The sequence below is a fragment of the Zootoca vivipara genome, chromosome 13 (genome assembly GCF_963506605.1).
Source record: "Zootoca vivipara chromosome 13, rZooViv1.1, whole genome shotgun sequence".
In the NCBI taxonomy this organism is placed as follows: Eukaryota; Metazoa; Chordata; class Lepidosauria; order Squamata; family Lacertidae; genus Zootoca; species Zootoca vivipara.
In genome coordinates, this window is record NC_083288.1 from 3861043 (window position 1) to 3883824 (window position 22782).

General features: G+C 43.3%; 1 protein-coding gene across 2 annotated transcripts in view; it reads right to left on the minus strand.

Annotated features, from left to right (window-relative positions):
• Positions 1 to 22368, minus strand: part of LOC118095417 (poly(rC)-binding protein 3) — a 265815-nt gene extending 243447 nt beyond the window's left edge. For both annotated transcript variants that reach the window (XM_060282171.1, XM_060282172.1), the window contains exon 1: positions 21969 to 22368. The gene's annotated coding sequence lies outside the window, so the exon portion shown is untranslated. The remainder of the gene's footprint in view (positions 1 to 21968) is intronic.
• Between the last annotated feature and the right edge of the window lie 414 nt (positions 22369 to 22782).

Sequence of the window (22782 nt, forward strand, 5' to 3'; positions counted from 1 at the left end):
TGCCCAAGCCACCACATCTGTCCCAAGAGAGATGTGTGGCTCGAGCACACTGCAGGCCCTGCAGTGAGTGCTGTCCAGCATTTTGTCCCCCCTCTCAGTGGTGACACCCGGGGCTGCCCACCCCCAGTGCACCCCCTTCCTCCAGTTTCTACCTGAAGTCACGTTTGGAGGCCTGGCAAGGCCTCTGACACTCTGTGGGAGGTTGTGTTGGGGCTCTGACAAGTAGAAACCACAAGCACCCACAAATTTTCTGTGGCCCCCTACACCTGCTGCCTATGGCAGTAGGGTCTTACTTTGTCACAACAGCCATCTTTCCAAAAACATGAAATGGTTTTACACCAGGAAGGCAAAGACCAGCAGGAACAAGTCACTGGGCACCATGCATGCCTTCACCATGTTGCCAGCATATAAACAGCTTGCTTCACTTCAATATGAATTTAAAAAGAATTCCATTCCATTCCAAAGAAAGACTGAGTTTAAATTATTCAATCTGCAACTTGTTTAAAACAAACAACTTAAGCACCACTGATTATAGCAGCAGTGCAACAATGAAAGCAGCACCTTTACTGTTTGTGAAACCAGATATACGATTATAGAATCACATTTTTAGTACAGGGATGGAACTGATCTAACCTTCTAAACAACTGTGTTAAGATTATAATTCTGGATGAGGCCATAGTACTACTTGAGTTTCATCCATTCTGAGCTTCTGTTCTTAGTTGGGTTGGGTTTTTTTGTTTTCGTTTTGTGTGTGTGCGTTTTATATCTGAAGCCCCAAGTCATTAAAGCTGGGAAAGCACTAATGTAGCCAATAAAATTGATTAGAAAGAATGGACAGGGTGGGCAGAGTACATTAGGAACAAATGCGAGAAACCAGTGGGGAGACCAGGTTGCTTCTTTCATACATACTATGAGAGCCAAGAGCAAACACCTAGGGAGGATCTAATTTAGCTAGCCCAGCCTAATGTGGCATTAGTGGCTAATGGAAGATGGAATTGAATTATATCAGCATGCTGATGACATTGATAGAAATGGGAAGGGATCTGAAAATTGAATACAGAGAGAGACATCTTTTTCGTTCAGCCTCAAAACATTTAGAGTGTAATTCTCCCTCTGAAGTCAACCAGAGTCCAATTTCTATGTTTGGATAGTGCCAAAGTGCCCATTGCAGTCAATGTGCCAATCTTCCATTAAGAGATTTGAGACTGGCATCATTTGTTATATATTGCTGTGCATCTAGCAAAGCCACATCACCACTATAACTAACCCATTGGCATCTGTGCAGACAAAGTGCCCTTCCAGAGAATACAATGTCTCCCAGTGTTTCAAAAGTAAATTTATAAACTTTTGAAATGTCAGCAAATTCTATGGGTTTGTTTTGGATTAAGGAATTAATTAAACCATATGAATATATACCACTTTAAAGCTGAGTTCAAAAACTGCAATTAATGTTACATTGTTGTGTGTTTTTAAATTCAGCTTTCAATTAAATTGCTCAGTTCATGATAATCAGGCATCCCCAAACTGCGGCCCTCCAGATGTTTTGGCCTACAACTCCCATGATCCCTAGCTAACAGGACAGTGGTCAGGGATGATGGGAATTGTAGTCCAAAACATCTGGAGGGCCGAAGTTTGGGGATGCCTGATGATAGTTCTATCAGCAGCACTTATTTAAATTAGAATTCTGCATTTAATGTCAAAAAGAGAAGTCATACTTTCTTTCACATTAGCAAGTGATAAATTAGATGTACTATTTAGGAATCAACCTTAAGAGAACCTGTGATCTGCTATGGCAATGGAATCTGAGATATGCTGTTGGCATAAATATGCCTAAAGTTCTTCTACGGTACCCCAACAAACATATGTCAAATCAGCCTGGCAGTGGTGTCTCCCCGGAATCAGCACCAACCAACTATGGTATTTTCTCAGCCTAACCATTTCAAAACAACAGAGCCCTAGCATATAAAATGATTGTCTTTCATAGATGTCACAAAACCCCATGGCATCCAGGCTATGCTATTGACATAGACATTTGGGTCAGTCAGTGTGCCATTTAATGTGATGTAAGGGTAAAGCAGAGTGGTCCAATATTTGGGCCTTGAGGTATTTTTTGGCAGCCTTCGGCAACATTCGCCTCCCCCCAGCCCACGTGCTGCCTCCATAAAGAGGGGTAAGTGAGGTGCTGGGCTTTGGGAAGGAGGCGTGAGGGCTCTGACAGGGCCTGAATCCTTGGCAACTCACTTAGCTGGCCCAGCCCTAAAACTGACTACCAATGTGTTCCAGTCATGACAAAGTGGTAAATCTAGATTCCCTAGATGATGTGAGATATGTGTATTGGCGTGAGATATGTGTATTGCTGAGCCAACTGGGAGCATTGGCCATAGTGCTACTAAATTAAATATACATGCAAATGGTCGATTGCCAAGAAAATCCATCAAGAGATTGGCAAAAATGACACTGAAAGGTGAAGTCACAATTATTAGACACTCAGCTGAAGTGTTTACTGAAGATCATGAAAGGTACCATGAGGGTCAACAAGAGGGTCAAGAAGTTAATGAGCGCAGTCAAAGAAGCTATGAGAGCCAAGCAGGCTTCCATCAAAAACGGCCAAGTCCTGTCCAAAGGAACCAAAAAAGAACTCAAACATTGGCAAAAGTAAGTAAGTAAATTGTTATTTATACTCCGCCCTCCCCAGCCTCAGGGAGGCTAACATCAAATATCAAATACATTAAAATACAATCAAACAATTGATTAAAATACAGCTTAAAAATTAGAATCAGGATAAAATTAAATGATTGCCCATGAATTAGAACCATAGTGGTTGGGAACCTCAAGTATTCATTAGGGCCAGCTATCTATGTTGGTCCCAGATGAGCCAATAAAAGGGCCAAAGAGGTAACTTACAGGGTCCCATAGAGGGGGGGTCAAACTGGACCTGGACTGTTGCACCAGAAGTGGCTTAGTCATGCTGGCCACATGACCTGGAAGCTGTCTGAGGACAAACACCGACACCCTCAGCCTATAGAGCGAGATGAGCGCCACAACCCCAGAGTCGTCCACGACTGGACCTAATGGTCAGGGGTACCTTTACCTTTACTAAAAATATTAAAACTAATAAATTATATAAATAGTAGCAGGAAAATATACCCACACCCATATACCCTGAATGCTAAAAGGGATCCAGTCGCGTGAAGTGCTGTTTGATAGCACATGTGTACGTACAGTATTTATCTATGCAACTGCTTTAGCTGTTTTTATATACACAGCATTTATATATTTATTATACTATAAATCACTTAAGGATCCTGCATGAGAAGAGATGCATAAATGACATTAATAATCATTATAATTACGGTATTTACTCGAATGTAATGCTAACCTTTTTGGCCAATTTACGTTGCAAACATTAGATTTGATGGCACATTTACATTCGCCAGCAAATACTTTTTTTTTGTTTCAAGGTTCTGAAAATTGAGGTGCGCATTAGATTCGATGGCACATTAGACTTGAGTAAATACAGTAATATTGTTGTATAATTATTGTATGAAATATATTACAGCAGTTTTTATTCTGCTGTTGACAGGTAGGTATATTTAATCCACAAGCGCTTAAATTAAACTGCTTCTTGCAACTCATGGAAGCCGTTTGTATTTTGCTTTAATTACCTATGATACTTTCCCAGTCACTTGAGTGAAATCAGAAGTGCTAATATATACACAGTGAGAGTTAGAATCTTGTGTCATTAATTCTGAGTATTATGTGCTTATCTTTCCTGGTGATGCTGTCCATGTAATTTCCTGTACACCACAAATTCAATAAGATGGTGACAACACTGCTTGTATTAATATTTTCTTTTCCCCTATCTCTTTGGAAGAAGAAAATGGCCAGTGCATTCAAGTTATTTGGAAGCTGCTAGGGCACTGTGATTTACAACAGTTACAAAAATATTTAAATGTCAGTTAACCCTTGTTTGATGTCTTAAAACAACAGTGCCTTTTTAATAGCTATTTCCTGCAGTAATTAACTGTCCCTAAGTTCCACCAATTCATTCTATCTATTGAGTCGGGTTCCAGGATTGAGATGCACCCATATCTAAAACGGATTGCACCTGCCATTTCTTTTTCTTTTTTTCAATAGTTTACAGTTTTAGAAAGGAAGGAAGGAAGGAAGGAAGGAAGGAAGGAAGGAAGGAAGGAAGGAAGGAAGGAAGGAAGGAAGGAAGGAAGAGGTAGAAGGGAAAAGAAACAAGAAGAAAACGAAAGAAAGGAAAAAGATGGGCACACCATTCCCTCTATTGCTGATGCTAATTATTGCCCAGAGAGCAACCCAATAAGGAGTGAAGAAAGAGAAACTGGGTGGGAAGGCAAGTCCTAGAAAAGAATGGGGAACAATGGAGGAGGAGGCGGCAATGGCAGTTTGAAAGAGGGAACAGCAGCACTCCACACTGCAACAATCTTTGTTACAGGCTTACTTGTTCTAGAAAATATTTAGAAGTAGATGTCATAATGTTGTTGTTGTTGTTTAGTTGTCTCCGACTCTTCATGACCCCATGGACCAGAGCATGCCAGGCACTCCTGTCTTCCAATGTCATAATGTAGGCTGGTGTTAAAGGTAGATACCCACTCTGAAAAGTTTGGCAAATACTATACTACTGTAGTTTATGTCCTAGTTTGAAATTCTACTCTTATTTCTATACAGTCAACAAGAGCCTCAGTGGTTTAGACCACAGTGCCACCCACATCCCTACTGGCTTAAGAAACCCATGCTGGGTCTTAGTAATCACAAAATGAGTTCAATTGTCTGTTCCAGGACCTTTCTGCTGGATCTCTCAGCGGCTTTTGACACCATCGACCATAACATCCTTCTGGACCATCTAGAAGGGTTGGGAGCTGGGGGCACTGTTATACAGTGGTTCCGCTCCTGGGCCGTGTTCAGAAAGTGGGGGGATGAGTGTTCAGACCTCTGGGCTCTCACTTGTGGGGTGCCTCAGGGTTCTGTCCTCTCCCCCATGCTTTTTAACATCTATATGCAGCCGCTGGGAGAGATCATCAGGGGGTTTGGACTGGGTGTTCATCAGTATGCGGATGATACCCAGCTCTACCTCTCTTTCAAATCAGAACCAGTGAAGGAGGTGAAGGTCCTGTGTGAGTGTCTGGAGGCAGTTGAAGGATGGATGGCGGCTAACAGATTGAGATTGAATCCTGCCAAGACAGAGGTACTGTTTGTGGGGAACAGGAGGCGGGTGGGTGTGGAGGACTCGCTGGTCCTGAATGGGGTAACTGTGCCCCTGAAGGACCAGGTGCGCAGCCTGGGAGTCATTTTGGACTCACAGCTATCCATGGAGGCACAGGTCAATTCTGTGTCCAGGGCAGCTGTTTATCAGCTCCATCTGGTACGCAGGCTGAGTCCCTACCTGCCCGCAGACTGTCTAGCCAGAGTGGTGCATGCTCTAATTATCTCTCGCTTGGACTACTGCAATGCACTCTACGTGGGGCTACCTTTGAAGGTGACCGGGAAACTACAACTCACCCAGAATGCGGCAGCTAGACTGGTGACTGGGAGCGGCCGCCGAGACCACATAACACCGGTCCTGAAAGACCTACATTGGCTCCCAGTACGTTTCCGAGCACAATTCAAAATGTTGGTGTTGACCTTTAAAGCTCTAAATGGCCTCAGTCCAGTATACCTGAAGGAGCGTCTCCACCCCCTGTGGGATGGAACACTGGGGCAGACAAGTCACAACAGTTCCTAGAGTGTCCACTAACAGGAACTCACCTGGAGGGACACCTGACTACAGGTCAGTTCCTGTTCCCTCAGACATGCAAATGAGTTGGATTAGACAAAAGCCCTAGCCTGCAATCACTCTCTCTCTTAGATACTTCCTCCTTCGATGGGAACACATCTCAAGAGAATCTCCAGTTAGCATGGTTCTCACTCTAGGCCTGCAGCCAAGAGTGAGACCAAATGGAGTCTTACTTTACTAAGTAGTCTCTAGATGTATATATACTTGTAACTTTTCTAAGCAAGCCTGCCTTTCTGAGATTATGCTGTAACTCAGGATGAAACTGTAAGTAAACTCTATCTTATTTTATAAACACTGTGTTGTGTATTTCTTTTAAGAGGGACAAAGGGGACCTTTGCCAGGAAGTGTAATATTGAACTATAAAGTGTAATATTGTTATAGAGATTCTAGCGAATCTAACGCACATGCTTTGCTGCGCACAAAAGGGGAATGTCACTCTGCTGATATTGGAAGCTTGCTAACACAAGCTTGGATAGGATCTATCTAATAATATATCCTAATCCACATCCCTAACATTCCCATAAAGGGTTATTACGGCCCAGAACTGCGTATTTTTGTGTATTTTTGAAGGATTGCTTTGGATTGTGATTTTGAACTGAGTAGGATTTTTCAGTTAGAACTTCCTGGTGAGCACATGGTCTATTGTTCTCCAGTGTGCCTAGGGGATTAGCTACCCCTCCCCTCCCTCAGAGTTTACAGCACTGAGAACTCAGAGGCAGTGAAGATTATTTTGCATTTTGAGATATTTTTAGAGATTTTGATTTTGGAATTTTTGGCAAATTTTTGAATTTTGAAATTTTTTTTAGAATTTTGAGATTCCAAGATGGCTTTTGCAGATTTTGATAGTGGAGTTAACCTAGGATTAATGGCTTTAGATGATGACAATTATGTATTTTGGAAACAACGCCTGATAGCATTTTTAGATGCAAGGAATGTTTTGGATGCCATTGAAAAACCTATGCCTACTGGCACAACAGCAGAGGATTTAGCCAAGATAGCAAATTGGAAACGCATGAACAGCGAGGCCAGACACATAATTTTGAGTGGACTTCGCAACAGGCATCTAACATCAGTTAATAGCAAAGATGATGCAGCTAAAATCTTAAAAGATATTGAGCGCAGGTATGGAGCATCTACTAAGAACTCCTACAGGAATTTGATGAGCAAATTAACTGCGCTGAGGATGAATTCAAGAGAAGAATTCACTGACCATATCAGCAAATTTAGTGAAATTGTTCAGAGGATTGATCTTACTTCTAAAGCCCTTGATGAAGAAACAAAGGTTTCATTTTTGATAGCATCTCTAGGACCAAGCTTCAGTTCATTCAAGAGTTGCATGGATCACAAAAGGGACCTGACTTTTGAAGAACTGATTGATCATTTGAGAGAGGAATGCAGAGATTACCTTGATTCTTCAGAAAGGAATACAGGGAGAAAGGACACTAATTATGCTTCCAAGCATTTTCAAAGGTCCAGACAAACGCCAAAGGAAATAATTTGCTTTAACTGCAATTTAAAAGGGCACATGGCGAAGGAATGCCGGGCACCTAGGAATAAATCCCGCCCCTTTCCACCAAAAGGCGAAAAGAAGGGGGGTCGTGGGCGTGCAATGATATTGCAAGAAAGAAATGTAGCTTTCCAGAGTGCAGCAAGCAGCCACTTCTGTTATAAAAGGGAATATTTCAATGAAATAGACAATAATAAACAGTCTGAGATTGAAATTGCTGATGGAAATGTTATAAAGTCAATAGGTGCAGGATCTTTGAACTTAAATTTCAAAGTGAACAATGAGTCTTTTGATACTACAGTGAGTAATGTTAAGTATGCACCAAAGCTGAACTGTAATCTAATAAGTGTGTCTAGCTTGGACAAGAAAGGTTTTGAAATTATATTTTAAAATGGACAATGCAATGTGATAAAAGATGGTGAAGTGTTTATTCAAGCCAAACTAATCAATGATGTGTATGAGATTGATATTTCAGAGAATGAGTCTGCAAGGGTTGCACAACCCAGCAGAAAGGATCAACCAGATCTGGAACTCTGGCACAAAAGGCTTGGACACAGGGACACCAACGTTATCCTGAAAATGCAGAAGGAAAATCTGGTAAAAGGTCTACAGGTAAAGAATTGCAGTACACCAATGCCAAACTGTACAACTTGCATAACTGAAAAGGCAGTCAAGCCTTCCTTCCCACGTTGTACAGAGAAGAGAAGCACAAAAGTCATGGACACTGTTCATACTGACCTATGTGGTCCGCTGAATGTACCTTCCCTAGGAAACAATAAGTACATTCTGATATTTATAGATGACTTCTCAAGATATTGTGTTGGATATTTTCTAGAAGAAAAGAGTCAGACACCGGAATTGTTCAAACTGTACTTAAACATGGTGAAGAACAAATTCCAGAGAGCTCCTTCCACCTTAATTTCGGATAATGGTGGAGAGTTTTGCTCACGGCAGATGAAGGCCATCATGGCACAAGAAGGCATAGCACATGTAACTACAGTTGCTTACACGCCTCAACAGAACTCCATTGCTGAGAGAAAGTTTAGGTCTATTATGGAGATGACAAGGTGCATGTTAAAAGAGGCCAACTTGTCACAGAAGCTATGGGGTGAAGCGGCGAATACGGCGATTTATTTGCAAAACAGATTGCCTACAAAGGGTGCAGAACGCACACCATTTGAACTTTGGCACGGGAGAGTCCCAAGTCTGCAGCACATACGTGTGTTTGGAAGTGTCTGTTATTACCACGTGCCCAAAGAGCGCAGACACAAGCTTGACTCCAGAGCAAAAGCAGGTATCCTGGTTGGATATGCTCTTGGAGGAAAGGGATATAGAGTTTTAGATCCAAAGAGTGGCAGAGTAGACCCATACCATGTGGTTCATTTTGATGAACTAGGAAAGTTTGATACAAAGAACACTGTTATTGACTGTTCTAGAGAGTCACCAGATGAAGAGTTTATAAGTTTTCCTTTAGCACAAGGAACTAATATATCTTCTAGTGTCACAACACCCCCTACAGGCGACACCCCAGAAGACGCAGAGGTCCAGACCCCTGGCGGCACCAGAGACGAAGAGGAGGAGCTGTACGTGGACATGCCAGCATTGGAGGAGGATGAGGATGCTGATGCGGTTGCACAACCAGAGGTCAGATGCTCATCCAGAACCAACAAGGGCGTTCCGCCACTACGACTGTCCTACTTTGCAGGGTCGGCGTCTCCACCAGAACCTTCCACTTGGGAAGAGGTAGAGCAGATGCCAGCCACCGAAGCCAGTCTCTGGAGGAAAGCCGCGCAGGAGGAGATTGACGCACTGCACAAGAACAAGACCTGGACACTCACAGAATTACCTGCTGGTAAGAAAGCAATTGGGAGCAAATGGGTGTTCAAGGTTAAAAGGGGTTCAGAAGGGGAGGTGCAACGTAACAAAGCAAGACTAGTGGCACAAGGTTTTTCACAGCAATATGGCCACGACTATGACCAATCTTTGCACCGACAGTGAGATACAGTAGCGTAAGATTACTTTTAAGCATCGCAGCATCAAAAGGGATGGAGGTGAAACACATCGATATAGCTACTGCGTTTTTGCATGGGGAAATTTCTGAAGAAATTTACATGAAGCAGCCTAAAGGTTTTATAAAGCCAAATGAGGCACATTTGGTTTGCAAGCTTCAAAAGGGACTGTATGGTTTAAAACAAGCAGCCAGAGCCTGGAACTTAAAATTGCATGGAATGCTGGTGAAACTTGGGTACAAGCAAGGTGAAGCTGACAAGTGTTTGTACACTAAGCAGAGTAATGAACAATTTTCTTATATTCTTGCCTTCGTTGACGACCTTTTAATCGCAACGTCAAATGACAGGGATTATAAAAATGTAGTCCAGCACCTCAACAAGGAAGTGCAAGTGAAGGAATTAGGACCAGTTGAGTATTACCTCGGGATTCAAGTTGAAAGAGAACAGGATGGTTCATTTCTACTTAATCAGAAGCAAAAGATAATTGAACTGTTGGAGAGTATGCAATTGCAGGATGCAAAACCCGTCGACACCCCGATGGCTACAGACTTCTTAAAGAACCAAGAGGATTCGAAGCTGCTGCCAAACAACACAGAGTATCGTTCAGCAATTGGTAAACTTTTGTATTTAGTTACCACATGCAGACCTGATTTAGCCAATGCAGTAGGGATTCTCAGCAGGAAAGTGAGTAGTCCCACTGAGCATGATTGGGTTGGTGTGAAGAGGGTGGTTCGATATCTTAAGGGTACAATGGATTGTAAATTAAAGTTACCAGCTGTCAGTGACCCTAAACTCATTGGGTACACTGATGCTGACTGGGCGGGTGATAATTCTGATTATAAATCCACAAGCGGGCATGTCTTTATGTATGGGGGCGGAGCTATCACATGGGGCAGTTATAAACAGAAATGTATAGCTTTATCGTCTACAGAATCGGAATATGTTGCGGCTACAGAAGCGTGCAGAGAGATTTCCTGGCTGGACCAACTCCTAACAGACTTTGGCGTGGAGAGAAAGGAACCTATAAGCCTGCTGGAGGACAACCAAAGCTGTCTAAAGCTGGCGCAGAATGAGAAGTTCCTAGCACGCTCAAAACACATTGGGGTCAGGTACCACTACGTTCGCCAGATGATACAAGATGGACTTGTCGAACTGTCATACTGCTGCACTTCAGAGATGACAGCAGACATCCTAACAAAACCCCTGCCAAGACAGAGTTTCCAGAACCTGCGTGTCAAGCTGGGACTCTTGGGTGGTTGAATAAAGTTGCTTATGTTTTGTTTTGTATGTAATGAATGTTGTGAATTGCCTGAGAAGGGGTTTGTGGGATGGAACACTGGGGCAGACAAGTCACAACAGTTCCTAGAGTGTCCACTAACAGGAACTCACCTGGAGGGACACCTGACTACAGGTCAGTTCCTGTTCCCTCAGACATGCAAATGAGTTGGATTAGACAAAAGCCCTAGCCTGCAATCACTCTCTCTCTTAGATACTTCCTCCTTCGATGGGAACACATCTCAAGAGAATCTCCAGTTAGCATGGTTCTCACTCTAGGCCTGCAGCCAAGAGTGAGACCAAATGGAGTCTTACTTTACTAAGTAGTCTCTAGATGTATATATACTTGTAACTTTTCTAAGCAAGCCTGCCTTTCTGAGATTATGCTGTAACTCAGGATGAAACTGTAAGTAAACTCTATCTTATTTTATAAACACTGTGTTGTGTATTTCTTTTAAGAGGGACAAAGGGGACCTTTGCCAGGAAGTGTAATATTGAACTATAAAGTGTAATATTGTTATAGAGATTCTAGCGAATCTAACGCACATGCTTTGCTGCGCACAAAAGGGGAATGTCACTCTGCTGATATTGGAAGCTTGCTAACACAAGCTTGGATAGGATCTATCTAATAATATATCCTAATCCACATCCCTAACATTCCCATACCCCCATCGTTCTGCCCGGACACCGAGGTCCAGCGCCGAGGGTCTTCTGGTGGTTCCCTCGCTACGAGAAGCCAAGTTACAGGGAACCAGGCAGAGGGCCTTCTCGGTAGTGGCACCCACCCTGTGGAATGCCCTCCCACCAGAGGTCAAAGAGAACAACAATTACCAGACCTTTAGAAGGCATCTCAAGGCAGCCCTCTTTAGGGAAGCTTTTAATGTTTGATTTCTGTATTTTAATGTTTTGTTGGAAGCCGCCCAGAGTGGCTGGGGGAACCCGGCCAGATGGGCGGGGTATAAATAATAAATTATTATTATTATTATTATTATTATTATTATTATTATTATTATTATTATTTCCTGGTCCTCACTGGTCGGTTGTTACCTAGATCTTCTTTTTTCTCTTTTGAAGATGTGGACAACATATGCCTGCCTCCAGTGTGTGCAGTGCTACACACAATTTATGAAACAAGCAATTGCATTCCACATTCAGGATGGAGTGGTCACTTGTTGCCTTCTTCGTTTCTAAGTGGCAAGTTGGGTTTTACATTTATTTATTTAAATTATTTATTAGCTGCTCCTAAGCAGAAGCTCATATAGCAGATTGCAAGAATAATATCCACAATAAATACCAATGAATAAAACAGATCACACTGCAGATAAGATTCCATCAAGAAACAAGCTAACTAAAAGGCCCAGACAGTTAAGAAGCATTTCACCTGGCACTGAAAAGAAAGAAGAGTTCTAAATGAAGGATGCCACAGCCTCCAACCATTATCTACCTCATTTCATGGTCCTGGTAAACAAGTTGCTGCATTCTACATTAATGAGTTCTTCAAACAGTCTAATGCAACAATTTATTAAAGTTTTTAATTACGTTTAATTGTGTTTTTTATTTAAAAAACCTGATTTTATTATATTTTGTACGTTGGACACCAGCTTGATATACTTCTGTGAAAGTGCTGATCCTGAACATGTCAATGTACAAATAAATAAAACAATATTCTGGTGAGTCCCCCTCACCTATGAATAGTAATGCTGAGACTGCCAGTTTGGAAGGTTGGAAGGTTGGAATGGCAAGAGAAAGAGGTTGTGTAACTTTCCCCTCTGAAGATATTCTACAGGGGGCCCAAGAGAGTCCTCTAGATCCTTCTGACCATCCCTTGGGATCTTTCCCTAAGCCACAACCCCTCCCCACACCACACCTCTCACTGGCCCTGCTCTGCACCCTCCTCAAGGGTTTTTGCCTGGCTGGAATGGGCCCTTACTTGCAAGGGTGGAAGACAGAGAGGTGTGTGCATGTTTGTGCAAACTAATGACCTTTTTCACAACTGGTTATCAGCCTATTGCACCAAGGAAAGCTTCACATACATTGCTCCATCCACTTTTGCCTCGGATTCACCCACATTTGTCTCTGACCCTGTCTATCCCTGGCATGTGGCTCCCATGTGGCTCCCCACCTCCTACATCACAGCCCTGAAAGCACTGTTACCGGTGCTAGGAGGGATTATTTTCTTAGACTGACTGGCACTGGCGGAGGAAGGGGGTGTAGGGGGTGCGGGCCGCCCCGGGTATCATCCCTGAGCTGAGGGGGGGCACTTGCCGTGGGTGGCGCTGCCCCTGTGCTCACCGCCCTGCCCCTGTGGGATGCTCACCCCACCCCCGGGTGCACATCTTGTGCGTCGCTCTGGGTGCCGGAGCAGCTAGCTCAGCCTCTGCTGACTGGTTCGTGTTTCATCAGTGAGAGATAATAACAGGAAATGTTCCCCTAATAGCCTGAAATCTCCCTCCAGCTATTGGATGTAAAACGAAGCAGAGCTTGGAAAAATGATGCCCTCCAACTAGTATTAGGGAGCAGATAAAACCTTTAAAATCAGTTTAAGTTTGGGTGGAATTTGAGGGAGGAAAATGTTGAGAGTTTCTAGGTAGAATAATATGAAACAAGTGCAGGGGCTTTCCCAGAAAATAAATATTGAAAATTGTCTGCTGTACTCCTTCAGCAGACTTATTTACCTCTAATGTGCTTCGTCTGAATATTTGTAAATAAAGCAAATTATAAAGACATCATGAGTTTCCAGTGCTCTCTTCACCCAATGCAACTAAAACTCTGTAATCTTGCCCCCAAACTTCAAACTCCCTTGAAAAGAGGAGAGCACTTAACACTGCTCTATAGCATTTTTCTTCTTCTTTACTGGCAACCAATAGCCTTGTTTGTCTAAAACCTTGAAGTGACTCTATTAATTATTTAGACACACACCAGGAGCAGGAATCCATTTAGAACCTTCTGGGAAACTCAGATATAAAGTCACATTCATCTACATTTCATTCACAATATAGCTCTTGTTAAAAAATTATATATATTACTAATTAAAGCTCAGAGTATTAGGCCATTAGAGCCCACGTGATTCATGGTAGCATAATCATCGTGCTTACCGTTTTATGCTTTAAGTTTATTGGGTACACAAAGGTGGGGGCAGAACTGAGCAATTTGCAAAACTGAAATCAACCCAAGAATCACTTGAAACATTTCCTCTCTCCAGAGAAGTGATTTCACTATGTGTAAAGTGCTGCTCTGGCATGAAAAATGCTTCCAATCAATAATTAAATATAATGAAAGTTTGATGTTTCAGAAGGACACCCACAAAGCAGAATAAGAAAGGAACAATCTCTTGCCTTGGTAATGCCCCATTTCAAGTTTGCCCCGTTACATTGAAGAAAGGAATGAAGAAACATTGTTTAAACAAATGTTTCAGAAAATCGTTAATGTGTGAAAACACACTGAAATTGCTGTTAACTTATTTCACTAGGCAAGTCATGTATACAGACATCTTTGGTGTACAAACTAGCATTCACCATCCCACTATACAATGGTACCTCGGTTTATGAACACAATTGGTTCCGGAAGTCTGTTCATAAACTGAAGTGAACTTTCCCATTGAAAGTAATGGAAAGTGGATTAATCTGTTCCAGACGGTCCGCGGAGTACTTAAACTGAAGCGTTCATAAACTGAAGCGAACTTCCCCATTGAAAGTAATGGAAAGTGAATTAATCCGTTCCAGATGGGTCCGCGGCGTTCGTAAACCGAAAATTCATAAACTGAGGTGTTCATAAGCCAAGGTTCCACTGTACAGGATCCTTGCATGTTGCCTTGATACTATTGAGTAAATTTCTCTCCGGTCAATTTGAGAATGGCCCACCAAAAAAAAAAAGGGTTCTAAATTAACTCTTCATGTTTCAGCTTTTTTGCCCACATGGTAGATGCCAAGCTCAGCTCAAACACAGCCAAACAAACACTGACAATGGCTGTTTTGCTTTGCTCAGAGGCTCCTTGCCATCAATGAACAAGCCCAGTGATGCTCCCAGGCCTAGAGGGAGGGAGGGACTGTGCAGCTCCCAAGTTTCTCTGATCAAGCTCTAGGAATGTTCCCATCTCAAGCATCCAGCAGCATTCTGCAAAAGCTAGCTACTGAAATGAGAAACTTCCTGGACTCTCCATCCTTTTGACCACCTCTATACTGTGTTGACCTTTGGGCTCTACTCATCAGAAGCAAGAGGCCTTCTACAAAAGCCCAGCGTGAAGTGAAATAAGATACTGTTCCTCCCTTGAGTCCTCTTGGATGTACAAAAGACTGAAAGATGGAATGGCCGTGGTCTTTTCTATCACTTCACAATAGGCACCAGAGAAGGAAAATAATCCCTCCTTGCTGCTTAACCCCCTTCCCTAATGCCTGGTACTAAGCCATTTGTGGCACGAAAGGAGAAGGAAAAAGGAAAAACCGTGTTGCAGATTGGAAAGGCTTCCTGGTTTCTCACTAAGCAGGAGATTGGCTATACAGAAGCCTGACTCAAACTTGGCAAGTTAATTAACAAGTTTAATAGAGTTAAACATTCATTTATCCAAGCTTTGTCCAGCAAGTTACAAAGACTCCAAGGGATACGAAGAAGTCAACTATACTTTGTACCCATGACCCATTTCTCAAGTACACGCTGGTTTAAAAAGCAAGCCTCCTAAAAGCTTCAACATCAGGAGTCAGCAGTTATTTTCACTTAGGATGTTATACACTAATGCCCTTATTTAGTTTTTGCAAACTCATTAATAACAAGAGAGTGCTTGCATCTGCCACTTTGTAAATATATCTATTTTTATAAAAAAAATGAAGGAAGGCTGGAGCTATTCACCCAACAACATAAATATTATGTTACTGTTCCATTTAACACTGCCTCTCCCACAACTTTAGGCAGTTATACCATATGGGTTAAATCCTAGTTCTAACCAACACAAAGCATTTGTGATTGACTGTGAGCACTTCTACCTGTTTGCATACAAAGCAGAAATATCCAGAGACCATCTAAATTCCTTCTGCAAGACTATGAAATAACAAAGCTTGTGTGTTTAAGACCAGAAACTTGTTTCCTCAGAAGAAATGAACATTGTGTCCAGAGGTGGTCCAGAGGTGGCTTACAAGGAAGAAAATGCATAGTTGTAAATTTATATAGCAATACATGAATTACTATACTATTTGCTGTCCTGGCTGGTCTGGTCTTGATGGCATCAGTAGTGAAAGAATGAGTGCTTGCAAATTCTGCCTCTTGTTTCTCATTTTAAGGGAAGATTGTGCTAAGGATGGAGGAGAGGTGACAAAAGATAAGGAGCTAAGATGTGGAGCAAGCATCACCTGATAACTGTTCTAACAGAGTGAAGGATTTTGGAGGGAGGCTAGTTTCAATTTAATGAAGCATTCACTTTGGCACAAAGAAACCAGAAAGTTGGGATGCTGATCAAGGGGCAACCTGACAAAACACAGCATGAGGCAAAAGGTCTGAACTATTTTCAGTGACAGATTGTGTGAAAATAAGCTGGGGCAGCCTGCAGACATACTATGCGATCACCCTAAGAACAGCTAATGACACCTGCTTCCAGGACTGCTAGGAGTGTGCCTATTCTTTGGTCTCTCACTCTCAACTTTTCTTTATCTTCAAGCTATTGTTTCCATGTGCACACCCAAATTGGTGAAACGTTAACAGAACTGTAACAGTGAAATCCTATATATATCTATTCAGAAGTAAGCCCCCTTGAGTTCAGTTGGACTCACTCCCAGGTAAGTGTATATATTGAATTGCAACCAAAATCATTCATCCCCACACTGGTTTTCTGTATATTTAAGGTCCTCACGAATGCTATTAAAGTATCTCACATATACAGTCATAAATGTTGCGGATCTCTTTTTAAAAAGAGGCCATGAGTAGAATTTGACATGTACATTTGGAGAGGCACTGAAAATAATAATAATTCTTCTCAATACCATAGTTATTTCTAAAATGAGACGGTTGCTCCCATTCCCCTGGAGCCACTGTGCTACTGAAGTGCGGTTGCTGTGGTATCATTGCGTGCTGTGATGCTATTAAAATATATATAGAGTCATAAATGTTGCAAATGTCTTTTTAAAAAAGAGTCCTTCTGCTATATCATCATTGTGGTACCATGGTGTGCTGTGATGCATGGGGTGTGTGCTGTGGACATGCCCAGATCATTGTGATGTCACTGATTGCCTTTGCTTCTGTGTATGATGCAGTATTCATTGCCAGCACCTCCATGTTTGGTGGACTGTAGTGGAAATTATGTGGTATGTATGTATGTACTTATATCTTTCCCCTTTCCCACAAGGCTGAGTAGGCACTAGGGCTGTGTGATATACAGTATCATCCAAAACCAGGTTGAAGTTCATATTGTGATATTGGTTTCATAATTTTTGATCTGGCAATATACGGTATTCTGTGTGTGTGTGTGTGTGTGTGTGTGTGTGTGTGTGTTATGCAAAAATCACGATGCAGGAAAAAGTGTGAAGCCAGCCAATGCCTCTACATAGCTCCATCCTTATTCCAGATGTGATGTTTAGTTGGTGATACATGGCAATGCTGAAAACCAGATATCACCCAACCCTAGTGGTTACAGGTTTTGCCTGTTGCTGGGCCAGTATATCTGCAGTGCATCTAGGTATCTGGTGTAGGATTGTTCTGTCGAATTGCTCTGCACATCTTTGTGCTAGGAAAAGACATTTTATCAGTTTAATTTCCCTTTTCTGTACTTTCCCAACACTACAGCATCTTTCTTAGGATCGGGTGTCCAGAACTGCACATAATATTCCAAATGTGGTACACCACAAATTTACTTTGAAACATTGTGATACTTGCTGTTCTGTTTTCAGTCCTTTGCCTAATAATGAACATGAAAGCAACCTTTTTTTTAAAAAAAAAACAACCACTGTTGATCGCTGCTGTACACTGAAACAGTGTTTCCAGCAAGCTGTCCACCACACTGCCAAGATAACTTTCCAGGATACTCAGTGCTTATTATCAAACATCAGGTCCATCAGTCCACTGAAACATCTCTACAATTGGGGAAAAGTTTATGGCTCTGTAATTCCACTGAAGGTGGTCCTTAGAGTTATTTGAACAATACCATTGTATTCATTTTACAATATGCTCTCATTCAGCATCAGAACCAGTACCAGACCAGCAGGGACACTTCCATTGTTCTCGGAATGCTAGCTGCTGACATTCCATTTTAGGCATGTTCTGTCCTTTGAAATACCGTACTGCTGTTTCCATTCAAATGTCTATAGCAATATCTTAGAGACAGTACTATGATTCTGTTGAAATGCCCTTCCCAGTACTGTTGTATTTCAGACTGTTATAAAACCTTTGGAGATATCTGTTCTAATGACAGTTCATTGTTGTTCTACTACTAAGTGCTCATTTCCTTGAGTATGTGATCTTCAGATGAAGGATGGTATATAAATTTAATAGATGATGATGACGACGACGACTTAAAAGTTTCCTGCATGTTTCAACTGTTCTGTTAGTCTTGTTTCCTTCATTATTATTTCCCCTTCTATGTTAATCACCTTCTACATTCATTGTGTTGCCTAGGAGGGCCTGAAAAGCATTGCACTGTAATGCAGAAGTTAGGCTGAGAAGATCTCCTGGACAAGGTCAAATTCAATGTCATCAACTTCAGTGATAATTATTTTACATAGTAATTTATTTTGGGGTTGTTGTGTTTTTTAAAAAACAACAACAACATGCCCCTGAATATTTTATATTTAATGTTGACTTTCTAAACAATCAGCCTAAAAGGGTTTCAGAAGTTGTGGTGGTGGTGGTTGGTAATATCAATTTGGGTTCTTCTTTAGGGGTCTCTTCTATTCTATGGGGAGGTTCCCCCACCTGCCCACCCAGAAGCAGTTTTGCTGGGTGCAGCATTTCAAAGGCGAAGTCCACCATAAAGTTTTCTCTTCCTTTGATTTTCATCAGAACCAGAGAAGAACCTAGGAACTTCTAAGGCTTCCTTCCTTCATTTGAGACGAGCACTACAAAAGCTCATCTCCAGACCTGAATCTGGTGAATTTTGGTGGCATTTCTACACAGCAGTGAACCTTGTGACACTGCCAAGGTGGTGATTCTCATGGGATGAAGCAGCGGGGTCCCAGTCTCACCTTCTGAGAGCTACCCAACAAGTTTTCTAGTTCAACTTGGAAGAATTTTGTTTCAAAATGAGCAAACTATACTCGGTAATACTAACTAGGCTACAAAGGTTCATATAATAATAATAATAATAATAATAATTTATTATTTATACCCCGCCCATCTGGCCGGGTTCCCCCAGCCACTCTGGGCGGCTTCCAACAAAACAGAAATTCTAAAATACAGAAAATATAGTTTATCAGGTGCTAATTAAGGGTGTGACTCATCTGAAATTTAAAATGTTTGTAATCCTCTCTATGGAGAAGTTAAGGATATCTTTCAATAAACTCTCTTTTTTTTTAAAACATACTTTTTATTAATTTTACAAAATACAAAAAAACAAAAAAAACGGTACATAGATAAACACCTTTTCCACCTCCTTCCTACCCACCCACATGGGTCCTCCCCTGCCACAGAAGTATCCCATGTATGTGAACAGTCAGAGATGGTCCATTTTATGCTTGGATTTCTGTCCTCCTCCCCCTCCCCTGACCCCAAAGCCCCCCCCCCTGCCACCAGGGAGCTCCAGCAAACCAGGGCAGTACGCAGGAGGCCATCCATCTAACCATCTATTGTCATACCAAAAAAAGAGAAAAAATTTTCTCTTTCAATAAACTCTCAATGAAATCAGTGAGTGCACCTCACAAGCATTGTGATTTCATTCCGTGAATCATTAAACTGCATTCTAGTGTGCCATCATGAAATATTTTCATATTCAGGTATTTCTAAGAAAGCAGACCAAGTTAAATGGCAGAAATAACAACAACAACAACAACAACAACAACAACAACAACAACAACAACAACAACAAACCTTCCCTGGTCACATTATGTTTTAATACTAATTACAGACTAGTTAGTAAGTAGGAAGAGATGCAGAAGCTAAAATACTTATCTGCCAGAAACTTCAGTCTGATCTACTTTAAACTATGCACTGTGTATTATATACAAGCACTTGCTGCAAACAAAGCAAATAATATATGAGACGTAATAATAGATTAGCCACAACTGGCCATAATACTAAACATATAAGAAATATTAATTTTCTAAAATTGACAAAGTACTCCTATACTATGCTTACATTCACTCAATTTCTGACGCCATTTAAACAGCTGAACATTTTTTGTATTCCTGTAATGACTAGCTAATTAGTGTAACAGCTATTTATTAGGTGCAATGGGATGGTTATGTTGGGAGAGCACAATCTGTATACTTTTCTTCTACAAAGAAGTAGGTTTTAAACAGTGTTTGTATTTGTAGGTTGTGTTTACACAATTTAAGATTCAGGTGTTGCTCTTTGGCATCTGTCTAGAGCCATGGTTCCCAACGTGGGGCACATGCCCCAGAGGGGGGCAATTAGATTTGGGGGGGCAATTTGAGAATGAGTAATTAACAGTGAATGGCCTTTTAGGCTTCCTCCACGTGAATAGGAGTTCACTTTTTGAATAATAAGAATTATATGCTGGGGGGGCATCAGGATTGTAGAGATGCTTAGGTGGGACATGGCCAAAAAAAGTTGGGAACCACTGGTATTGTCTATATGGGCCAGGAACTTCATAATAATGTCAGCAACACCCCATAGTTAGTTACACTCTAGGTTTCAGGTCTCTGGTGAACACAGGACTCTGCCTATCTCCAGGTTTGTTGGTGGTCTCTTTTCGGTCAAGGCTAAAATGAGTCAATAGCTTGTTATAATAGGATAACTGATAATAAAACAGGCAGTTGATCTGAATTCCTGTAATTCGGGATTGCTATCTTTCTGACTCAATACCACACTCCCAAGGTTTTATTTAACCTAAATTTGAAACAATAGGTGAGATGGCATAGACTTTTGGTCACCCATACTTTCTATTATATTGTTTGGGTCTATCCCACCCCGCATCACAGCTACTGACTTGCACATCCACCACTAATGTGTCTTGAAGGAGAGGAAGAAACTATGCATGCATGCATACTTTTAGTGAACAAAGAAATTTTGACTCAAGTTGTAAAATGCCACACCACACCACACCTTCTTATTCAAATACATGTAATAGATCTGCGTTTCTGAATCCAAATAAGATATCACTGGAAATCTCTCTCTCTCTCTCTTTAAAAAAAACACAAAACTGTTTTGACAATCATTTAACAGTACCACCTCCATTTTTCAAAAAATGCTGTTGAGAGGACGGGATCATACTACTGATCAAGCTCCCTGTCAGGTTTCAGCGGTAAAACAGAACTTTGTGATTCGCAGAACTGAACCTGCTTACATATGACTAAAGCGGCATTCGACCCGGAGCCCCATCAGGATGTGGCAGGTTCTTCCTCCAAACAGTCCTTACATTGCCCTAAATAGAAGGGTCATTCATGGGCGCAGCCGGGACTGGGGGGGGGGGCGTTGTTGAGCTTTTTTTTTTTTTTGTAAGATCACCCAAAAAGTTGTCCAGCTTTTCTTCGGAGATAACGGGTCAAAATCCCGCCCTGAAAGAGAACATTACGGGGGGCAGGGTTTTTTTTGGGTGGGGGGGAACCTCAGTTAACTGAGTATTACTCCTTTTCAATAATTGGGGGGGGGGAGTGCTGCCGCCCTGCCCTCCTTGGCTATAGCCCATGGGGCCATTGAAGTGGCTTTTATTAATTGCCCATTCTTGGGTGGGCGGGGGGGGGGGCTGGCTATTAATGAGCCTGTCAGATCAAAAGAAAATGGGGTCCTCCAGAAGCCTGGGTGGGAGTGGATCATTTCAGGTGCTCGGCACAGCTTTCCTCCCCTATCCTGCTCCAGTCCTCCCTCGGCGACCCTCACCCGCCTGGGTTTGCCAACGGCAGCCCCCGGGGTGGCGTCCCGCGAGTGGGAAAGGCAGGCAGGCGCCTCGCCTCCCGGCGGACCCCGGCGCGCGTGCCGGGCGCGCGGTCAGCGCAGCTCTTGGCCAAGTCCCAGGAGAAGCGCCCCGAGGGAGAGCCGGGGAGGGCGCCGCGGAAGCGGAGGCGAGATGCGCGGCGCTTTCCTGCCCTCGCTCCCCAGCAGCCGCCCGGACGGGAGAGGATCAACCCCGTCGGCATCTCAGGGGAAGAAGGAGCTGGTGGGGACGCGGAAGCGGGGAGGTGGGGTTCTGCGCGGTCGCTGGTGCTTTCGCGGATCCCCACCCCACCCCCGAGAAAGACCAGGGGGAGAAAAGTGAGGGAGAGACTGAGACACAACAACTCACCTTCCGAAGAGGTGGTTGTCGGAGGAGGGTCTCCCCGAACGGAGGGCGCCGTGCGGCCGAAAAAGGGTGTGGAGAGAGAGCAGCTCCCGGACACGAGGTGCGAAGCGAGCAGCAGCCAGTAGACCAAACCAAAACAAGCAGGGGAGGGAGCGCCAGGTCGGAGTGGCGCGAATCCGGAGTGAGTGAAAGAAGAACCCCACAAGAGAAGAAGAAGAACTGAAGGGTCCTGGCAGTCTGGGGAGGAAAAGGAAGCCCGGCTGTTCGGCTGAGCCAGGGCAGCTCCCCCCGAGAGTCCTGCGCTTGGGGCGGACTTGCCAGGGTCGAAGAAGCAGGCGCCTGTTTCCCCGCCGCTGCCTCCTTCGATCTTGGTCCTCGCAGCCTCAGACCGCGCTCTCGCGCTCGCTTCGCCGGGCGCGCTCCTGTGCGCAGCGGCGACGGCGCTGCCGCTGTTGGGCGCGGCGCGGCGCGGCTGAATTGGCTCCTCAGCCCAGCCCAGCCCAGCCCTGCCCTGCCCTCGGCTCAGGCGGCGACGGGATACGCGGGCCGGCAAGGGAGAGATGGGCGATGGAGCGGCGGGGCACAGGGCCACGGCCCCGAAGGACAGAGGCCTCCGAGGACGGACGGGGCCAGAGAGGGCGAGGGCGAGGAGGACCCCCTTGCTACTGGGCCTTTGGCTCTTTCTTCTGCTCGGCGTGGGAAGGAGCTCAGGGGACGTCGACGCCCCCAACCCAACCCCGTTTTGCCAGCGTGGTTACATACCGCCCTGTGCGTCTCCTCCTCCAGGTGCACAGGATCGGAGCTTTAAATGTAGCCA